Source organism: Mirounga angustirostris, unplaced genomic scaffold (assembly GCF_029215605.1).
Source record: "Mirounga angustirostris isolate CCGP_5_RB_7025 unplaced genomic scaffold, mMirAng1.0.hap1 SCAF_11, whole genome shotgun sequence".
NCBI classification, from domain to species: domain Eukaryota; kingdom Metazoa; phylum Chordata; class Mammalia; order Carnivora; family Phocidae; genus Mirounga; species Mirounga angustirostris.
In genome coordinates, this window is record NW_026991719.1 from 21,269,745 (window position 1) to 21,277,688 (window position 7,944).

A 7,944-nucleotide genomic window follows, 5' to 3' on the forward strand; every position below is an offset into this window, starting at 1 on the left:
TATGTCATTTGCAAATATCTTCTCCCATTCTGTCGGTTGTCTTTTGGTTTTGTTGACTGTTTCCTTTGCTTTGCAAAAGCTTTTTATCTTGATGAAGTCCCAATAGTTCATTTTTGCCCTTGCTTCCCTTGCCTTTGGCGATGTTTCTAAGAAGAGGTTGCTGCGGCTGAGATCGAAGAGGTTGCTACCTGTGTTCTCCTTTAGGATTTGGATGGACTCCTGTCTCACACTGAGGTCTTTCAACCATTTGGAGTCTATTTTTGTGTGTGGTATAAGGAAATGGTCCAGTTTCATTCTTCTGCATGTGGCTATCCAATTTTCCCAACACCATTTGTTGAAGAGACTTGTCTTTTTTCCACTGGATATTCTTTCCTGCTTTGTCAAAGATTAGTTGACCATAGAGTTGAGGGTCCATTTCTGGGCTCTCTATTCTGTTCCATTGATCTATGTGTCTGTTTTCGTGCCAGTACCATACTGTCTTGATGATGACAGCTTTGTAATAGAGCTGGAAGTCCGGAATTGTGATGCCACCAGCTTTGCTTTTCTTTATCAACATTCCTCTGGCTATGCGGGGTCTTTTCTGGGTCCATATGAATTTTAGGATTATTTGTTCCATTTCTTTGAAAAAAGTGGATGGTATTTTGATGGGGATTGCATTGAATGTGTAGATTGCTCTAGGTAGCATTGACATCTTCACAATATTTGTTCTTCCAATCCATGAGCATGGAACGTTTTTCCATTTCCTTGTGGCTTCCTCAATTTCTTTCATGAGTGTTTTATAGTTGTCTGAGTACAGATTCTTTGCCTCTTTGGTTAGATTTATGCCTAGGTATCTTATGGTTTTGGGTGCAATTGTAAATGGGATCGGCTCCTTAATTTCTCTTTCTTCTGTTTTGTTGTTGGTGTATGGGAATGCCACTGACTTCTGTGCATTGATTTTATATCCTGCCACTTTACTGAATTCCTGTATGAGTTCTGGCAGTTTTGGGGTGGAGTCTTTGGGGTTTTCCACATAAAGTATCATATGATCTGCAAAGAGTGAGAGTTTGACTTCTTCTTTGCCGATTTGGATGCCTTTTATTTCTTTTTGTTGTCTGATTGCTGTGGCTAGGACTTCTAATACTATGTTGAATAGCAGTGGTGATAGTGGACATCCCTGCCACGTTCCTGACCTTAGGGGGGAAAGCTCTCAGTTTTTCCCCCATTGAGAATGATATTCACTGTAGGTTTTTCATAGATGGCTTTTATGATATTGAGGTATGTACCCTCTATGCCTATACTCTGAAGAGTTTTGATCAAGAAAGGATGCTGTACTTTGTCAAATGCTTTTTCTGCATCTATTGAGAGGGTCATATGATTCTTGTTCTTTCTTTTGTTAATGTATTGTATCACATTGATTGATTTGTGGATGTTGAACCAACCTTGCTGCCCAGGGATAAATCCCACTTGGTTGTGGTGAATAATCCTTTTAATTGTACTCTTGGATCCTATTGGCTAGTATTTGGGTGAGAATTTTTGCATCCATGTTCCTCAGGGATATTGGTCTGTAGTTCTCCTTTTTGATGGGGTCTTCGTCTGGTTTTGGGATCAAGGTAATGGTGGCCTCATAAAATGAGTTTGGAAGTTTTCCTTCCATTTCTACTTTTTGGAACAGTTTCAGAAGAATAGGTATTCTTTAAATGTTTGGTAGAGGTCCCCTGGGAAGCCATCTGGCCCTGGGCTTTTGTTTGTTGGGAGATTTTTGATGACTGCTTCCATTTCCTTAGTGGTTCTAGGTCTGTTCAGGTTTTCTATTTCTTCCTGGTTCAGTTTTGGTAGTTGATACATCTCTAGGAATGCATCCATTTCTTCCAGGTTATCTAATTTGCTGGCATGGAGTTGCTCATAATATGTTCTTATAATTGTTTGTATTTCTTTGGTATTGGTTGTGATCTCTCCTCTTTCATGATTTTGTTGATTTGGGTCATTTCTCTTTTCTTTTTGGTAAGTCTGGCCAGGGGTTTATCAATCTTGTTAATTCTTTCAAAGAACCACCTCCTAGTTTCGTTGATCTGTTCTACTATTCTTTTGGTTTCTATTTCATTGATTTCTGCTCTGATCTTTATTATTTCTCTTCTCCTGCTGGGTTTAGGCTTTATTTGCTGTTCTTTCTCCAGCTCCTTTAGGTGGAGGGTTAGGTTGTGTACTTGAGACCTTTCTTGTTTCTTGAGAAAGGCTTGTATTGCTATAGACTTTCCTCTTAGGACTGCCTTTGCTGCATCCTAAAGACTTTGAATAGTTGTGTTTTCATTTTCATTGGTTTCCATGAATTTTTTTTAATTCTTCTTTAATTTCCTGGTTGACCCATTCATTCTTCAGTAGGATGCTCTTTAGCCTCCATGTATTTGAGTTCTTTACGACTTTCCTCTTGTGATTGAGTTCTAGTTTCAAAGCATTGTGGTCTGAAAATAGGCAGGGAATGATCCCAATCTTTTGGTACCGGTTGAGACCTGATTTATGACCTAGGATATGACCGATTCTGGAGAATGTTCCATGGGCACTAGAGAAGAATGTGTATTCCGTTGCTTTGGGATGGAATGTTCTGAATATGTCTGTGAAGTCCATTTGGTCCAGTGTGTCATTTAAAGTCTTTATTTCCTTGTTGATCTTTTGCTTAGATGATCTGTCCATTTCAGTGAGGGGGGTGTTAAAGTCCCCCACTATTATTGTATTGTTGTCAATGTGTTTCTTTGCTTTAGTTATTAATTGGCTTATATAATTGGCTGCTCCCATGTTAGGGGCATAGATATTTACAATTGTTAGATCTTCTTGTTGGATAGACCCTTTAAGTAGGATATAGTGTCCTTCCTCATCTCTTATTACAGTCTTTGGTTTAAAATCTAATTTGTCTGCTATAAGGATTGCCACCCCAGCTTTCTTTTGGTGTTCGTTAGCATGGTAAACGGTTTTCCACCCCCTCACTTTCAATCTGGGGGTGTCTTTGGGTCTAAAATGAGTCTGTTGCAGACAGCATATCGATGGTTCTTGTTTTTTAATCCAATCTGATAGCCTGTGTCTTTTGATTGGGGCATTTAGCCCATTTACATTCAGGGTAACTATTGAAAGATAGGAATTTAGTGCCATTGTATTGCCTGTAAGGTGACTGTTACTGTATATTGTCTGTGTTCCTTTCTGGTCTATGTTGCTTTTAGGCTCTCTCTTTGCTTAGAGGAACCCTTTCAAGATTTCTTGTAGGGCTGGTTTTGTGTTTGCAAATTCCTTTAGTTTTTGTTTGTCCTGGAAGCTTTTTATATCTCCTTCTATTTTCATTTTTTTTTTAAAGATTTTATTTATTTATTTGAGACAGAGAGAATGAGAGAGACAGAGAGCACATGAGAGGGGGAAGGGTCAGAGGGAGAAGCAGGCTCCCTGCCGAGCAGGGAGCCCGATGCGGGACTCGATCCCGGGACTCCAGGATCACGACCTGGGCCGAAGGCAGTCGCTTAACCAACTGAGCCACCCAGGCACCCTCTCCTTCTATTTTCAAAGACAGCCTAGCTGGATATAGTATTCGTGGCTGCATATTTTTCTCGTTTAGTGCTCTGAATATATCCTGCCAGTCCTTTCTGGCCTGCCAGGTCTCTGTGGAAACGTCTGTTGCCAATCTAATGTTTCTACCATTGTAGGTTACATATCTCTTCTCCCGAGCTGCTTTCAGGATTTTCTCTTTGTCTCTGAGACTCGTAAGTTTTACTATTAGATGTCGGGGTGGTGACCTATTTTTATTGATTTTGAGAGGGGTTCTCTCTGCCTCCTGGATTTTGATGCCTGTTTCCTTCCCCAAATTCGGGAAGTTCTCTGCTATAATTTGCTCTATTATACCTTCTTCCCCTCTCTCTCTTTCTTCTTATTCTGGGATCCCAATTATTCTAATGTTGTTTCGTCTTATGGTATCGCTTATCTCTTGAATTCTGCCCTCGTGATCCAGTAGTTGTTTATCTCTCTTTTTCTCAGCTTCTTTATTTTCCATCATTTGGTCTTCTATATCACTGATTCTCTCTTATGCCTCATTTATCCTAGCAGTTAGCGCCCCCATATTTGATTGCACCTCATTAATAGCCTTTTTGATTTCTACTTGGTTAGATTTTAGTTCTTTTACTTCTCCAGAAAGGGTTTCTCTAATAACTTCCATGCTTTTTTCAAGCCCAGCTAGTATCTTTAAAGTGATGATTCTGAACTCTAGATCTGACATCATACTAATGTCCGTATTGAGTAGGTCCCTGGCAGTCGGTACTACCTCTTGTCCTTTTTTTGAGGTGATTTTTTCCATCTTGTCATTTGGTGCAGAGGAGAATAGATTAATGAGAGAACAAAATGCTAACAGGGTAACAACGTTCCCAGAAAATATACTCTAAACAAATCAGAGAAGACCTGAAGCAGTGGGAAAAGAAAGGGAAAGAGAGAAAAAAGAAAAAGGAAAAAAAAGGAAAAGAAAAAGATAAAGATAAAAACAAACAAATACAGAACAAAACAAAACAAAAAACCAGAATGTGATCAGATATGATCAGGCTGGTATATAGATCAGTGCCACACACTAGATTTGGGGTGTATTTGGTCTGTTAGAAGAAAGTGCCTCCCAAAATTTTAAAGAAAGAAAAACTTATATATGTACAAAAATAAGGGTTGATATGATGAAGGGATGGAATATGACTGTAAAGATAGAAATTATAAAAAAATTTATAAAAGGAATTGATAAGTTGTTTGAAAAAAGAAAGAAGAGGATTTAAAAAAAAAAAAGAAAAAAGGAGAGAATGTGATCAGGCAGGGGAGTAGAAAAAAACCATACAATAGAGATTTAGGGTATATTTTGATCTGTTAGAAGAAACTATCTCAAAATTTTAAAGAGAGAACAACTTATATATATATGCCAAAAATATGGGTATCTACTATGAAGGGATAGAATATGACTCTAAAAATGAAAAATAAAAATGTTTTTTTTAAAAAAGGGATTGATAAGATGTTGGTTGAAAAGGGGAAAAAGAAAAATTCAAAAAAAAAAAAAGACAGTTAAAAAAAAATTAACTTTGAAAGACTAAAGAATCATGGTAAAAAAGCCATGAATTCTATGTGCAGTAGTCCCCTAGGACTGGAGTTCTGCCGTTCTCATTGATCGGTAAACTTGGTCTTGGCTGGCTGTTCTCGCTGATCTTCTGGGGAGGGGCCTGTTCCCGTGGTTTCCAAATGTCTTTGCCGGAGGCGGAATTGCCCCGCCCTTGCCCCCTCCCGGCTAAGTAATCTGCTCGGGTTTGCTCTCTGGGGCTTTTGTTCCCTGCGAGCTTTCCTTACAGCTTTGGAGGCGGAGAGTGAAAATGGCGGCCTCCCAATCTCCACCTCAGAGGAGCCGAGAACTCGGGGCCCCACTCCTCAGTGCGCCCCCAGAGGAGAGCCGTCAGTCACTCCCGGCTCCCGGGTCTCCGGCCGCACTCCGTGCTCACCTGGCCTGTGACCGCGCGTTTCTCTCTCTGGCACCCGACCCCGGGTGGAGTCTCCAAACCCAGCCGATCCCTGCGGTGCACTCCCGCGCGGCTCCTCCCGGGGGAGGAAGGGGAGTCTCCCCGGATCTGCCGCTTGTTGGGTCCCTGCTGGAGGAGCAGGGGCCCGACTGTGCCGCGGATCACAGTTTATGGCCACCCCGAACTGAGAGCCCGCGCCTGGGCTCCGCCTCTGCAGCCTGCTTCCCTGCTCCGTTACCTGGGAGCTCTGCCGCACTCAGACACCCCCGGTCTTTCTGTGACCCCGAGGGTCCCGAGACCACACTGTCCCACGAGGGTTCCACCCCCCGCTTAGCCACCGGAGCGAAGTCCCTCAGCAGAGCAGACTTTTAAAAGTTCCGATTTTGTGCTCCGCGGCTCTATCACTTGCCAGAAGCAGCCGACGGAGGCCCCTCCCCCGCCATCTGTCCTCCCGAATATCACCTTGGATTCACTTCTCCGCACGTCCTACCTTCCAGAAAGTGGTCGCTTTTCTGTTTAGAGAGTTGTTGCTCTTCTTTTCTTCGATGTCCTGTTGAGTTCATAGGTGTTCAGATTGGTTTGATCCCTATCCACCTGAATTCCTGAGAGGAGACGAAATCCAGGTCTCCTACTCCTCTGCCATCTTGCTCCGCCCCAAAATTATGTAATCTTTAGAAAACTGATTGTATTTCCCCATGGAAGCAATGCTACATTTAGCAGGGATGCTTCTGACTTTCCATCTTCTACTTGATGTTTAGCATTAATGGTTCTAGATAGTTATCTAGAAACTGTTTCCCCTAGATACCCCATTTAACATGATGAAATAGGCCTTTTGCAATCTGACACTATCACTATTGGTGACCTATTTCACCAATTTTGTCTGTCATTACTAAGTTTACATTCTACGTTCTAGCCACATATTTCGACAAAAATTTCCTGAGTGTGCAGTGCTCTTTCTTACCTTTTTGCCTATGGATGTACTGTTTCATTTATTCGGAAAATTCCTCCTGCTCCAAACTCCAATGTAAAGGTTCTCTCCCGCGATCCCAAGAAAAGCTGGTCTATAATAATTGCTCCAGGTATTTGTGGTATTTATTATAATGGTCTAAATGCAAATAAATATGTCTGTCTCCAAAGTTAGGGTGCATCTGTGAAGCCCTGATGAGTTTCTTAATCACCATTTTGTTTTCTTTCATCCCAAATGGCAAGCACAATGCCTTGTGTTGAGAATATATTTGTTAAAATGTGATTCAGCGCTAAAAGAATTAATGAATAATGACACTGTGTTTTAAAAGCTGAGATACAAGAATCGTAAGCCTCTAATCAATGAAATTGGAAAGATTTAGAACCAGAAGAAACATTAAAGATTGTTTCAGTGATCATTATTTTACAGATGAGGAATCAGTTTTTTCATGTTCTATATTTAAATGGATTCAGTGTTCACCATTAGAATTTCCTGCCATGGCTTGTTTAATTCCTTTCTTGATGACTGAAATTTAAGCCTTGAAGCTACTATTTTCAGAATCAAGCAAGTTCGATACATAAACGTTTTAAGTGGTAGAATATTATTGGATTACATTTTATTTTTTCCCACCAAAACCCTGGAAACATTATTCTGCTATCTCCTGGCAGTTGGGTCTCTCCTATTTGTAGATGATTTGCTGTCACTACTGAATGCCTGTAGGGTTCTTTTCTTACCCTTGAATTTCATCAGGCTATGTCTTCATGTTGATTATTTTTATAATCTTTTTCCAGAGTACATTTTGTTGTACTGATTTATAGATTTGAGACTTTGTTTTTTTGTGTTTTTTTTACTCAATTTTTTTTTTACTCAATTATTTATTTTTAAGCTAAGTGTGCCTATTACTTGAAAAGTGGAAGATTACTTTAGCATAAAAAGAGTCCCTTCAAATTAAATAATGTGTTTTTATTTCTCTCCTAATGTTTAAAATGTGAACATTTTGTAATTCAGTCACAGCCTTTAAGTCCAGGTGGCTTCTTCCTTTGGTCTCAGTTCCCTTTTAGACATATTCTTGTTCCAGAAGGCAGTTAGCTTTTCATCATTCTTTCTGGCTAAATAACATCCAAGCACAAATCCCACAGGCACAAGTGTGTGTGTCCATCAGTCACGAATAATCCGAATTACGTTCATCATGAATGCTGAGGCCTTAGTGCCAAAAATGACTGAGACTTTGTTAATTGGAGAATGTTTTTTTATTAATTTGTTTACTGTGCTCTCTTTTTGGTACAATTATTATCTTCACCATCACTATGATGCTGATGATTAATTGGATTTCCTTCACTTTTCTTCCTTCGGCGCTTTATTCATTTGCCTTTTCTTTTGGACCTTTCTTTAGTTTCTTAGGCCTCTTCTCCACATTGTTGACTCTTTCTCAGCAGGATGGATTTTACTTCTCACTGTTTTTATTTTGAACTAGGTTTATTATTATGT

General features: G+C 40.1%; 1 pseudogene; it reads right to left on the bottom strand.

Annotated features, from left to right (window-relative positions):
* Nucleotides 1-7,473: 7,473 nt before the first annotated feature.
* Nucleotides 7,474-7,647, bottom strand: LOC123843462 (NADH dehydrogenase [ubiquinone] 1 beta subcomplex subunit 1-like; annotated as a pseudogene).
* Nucleotides 7,648-7,944: the final 297 nt, after the last annotated feature.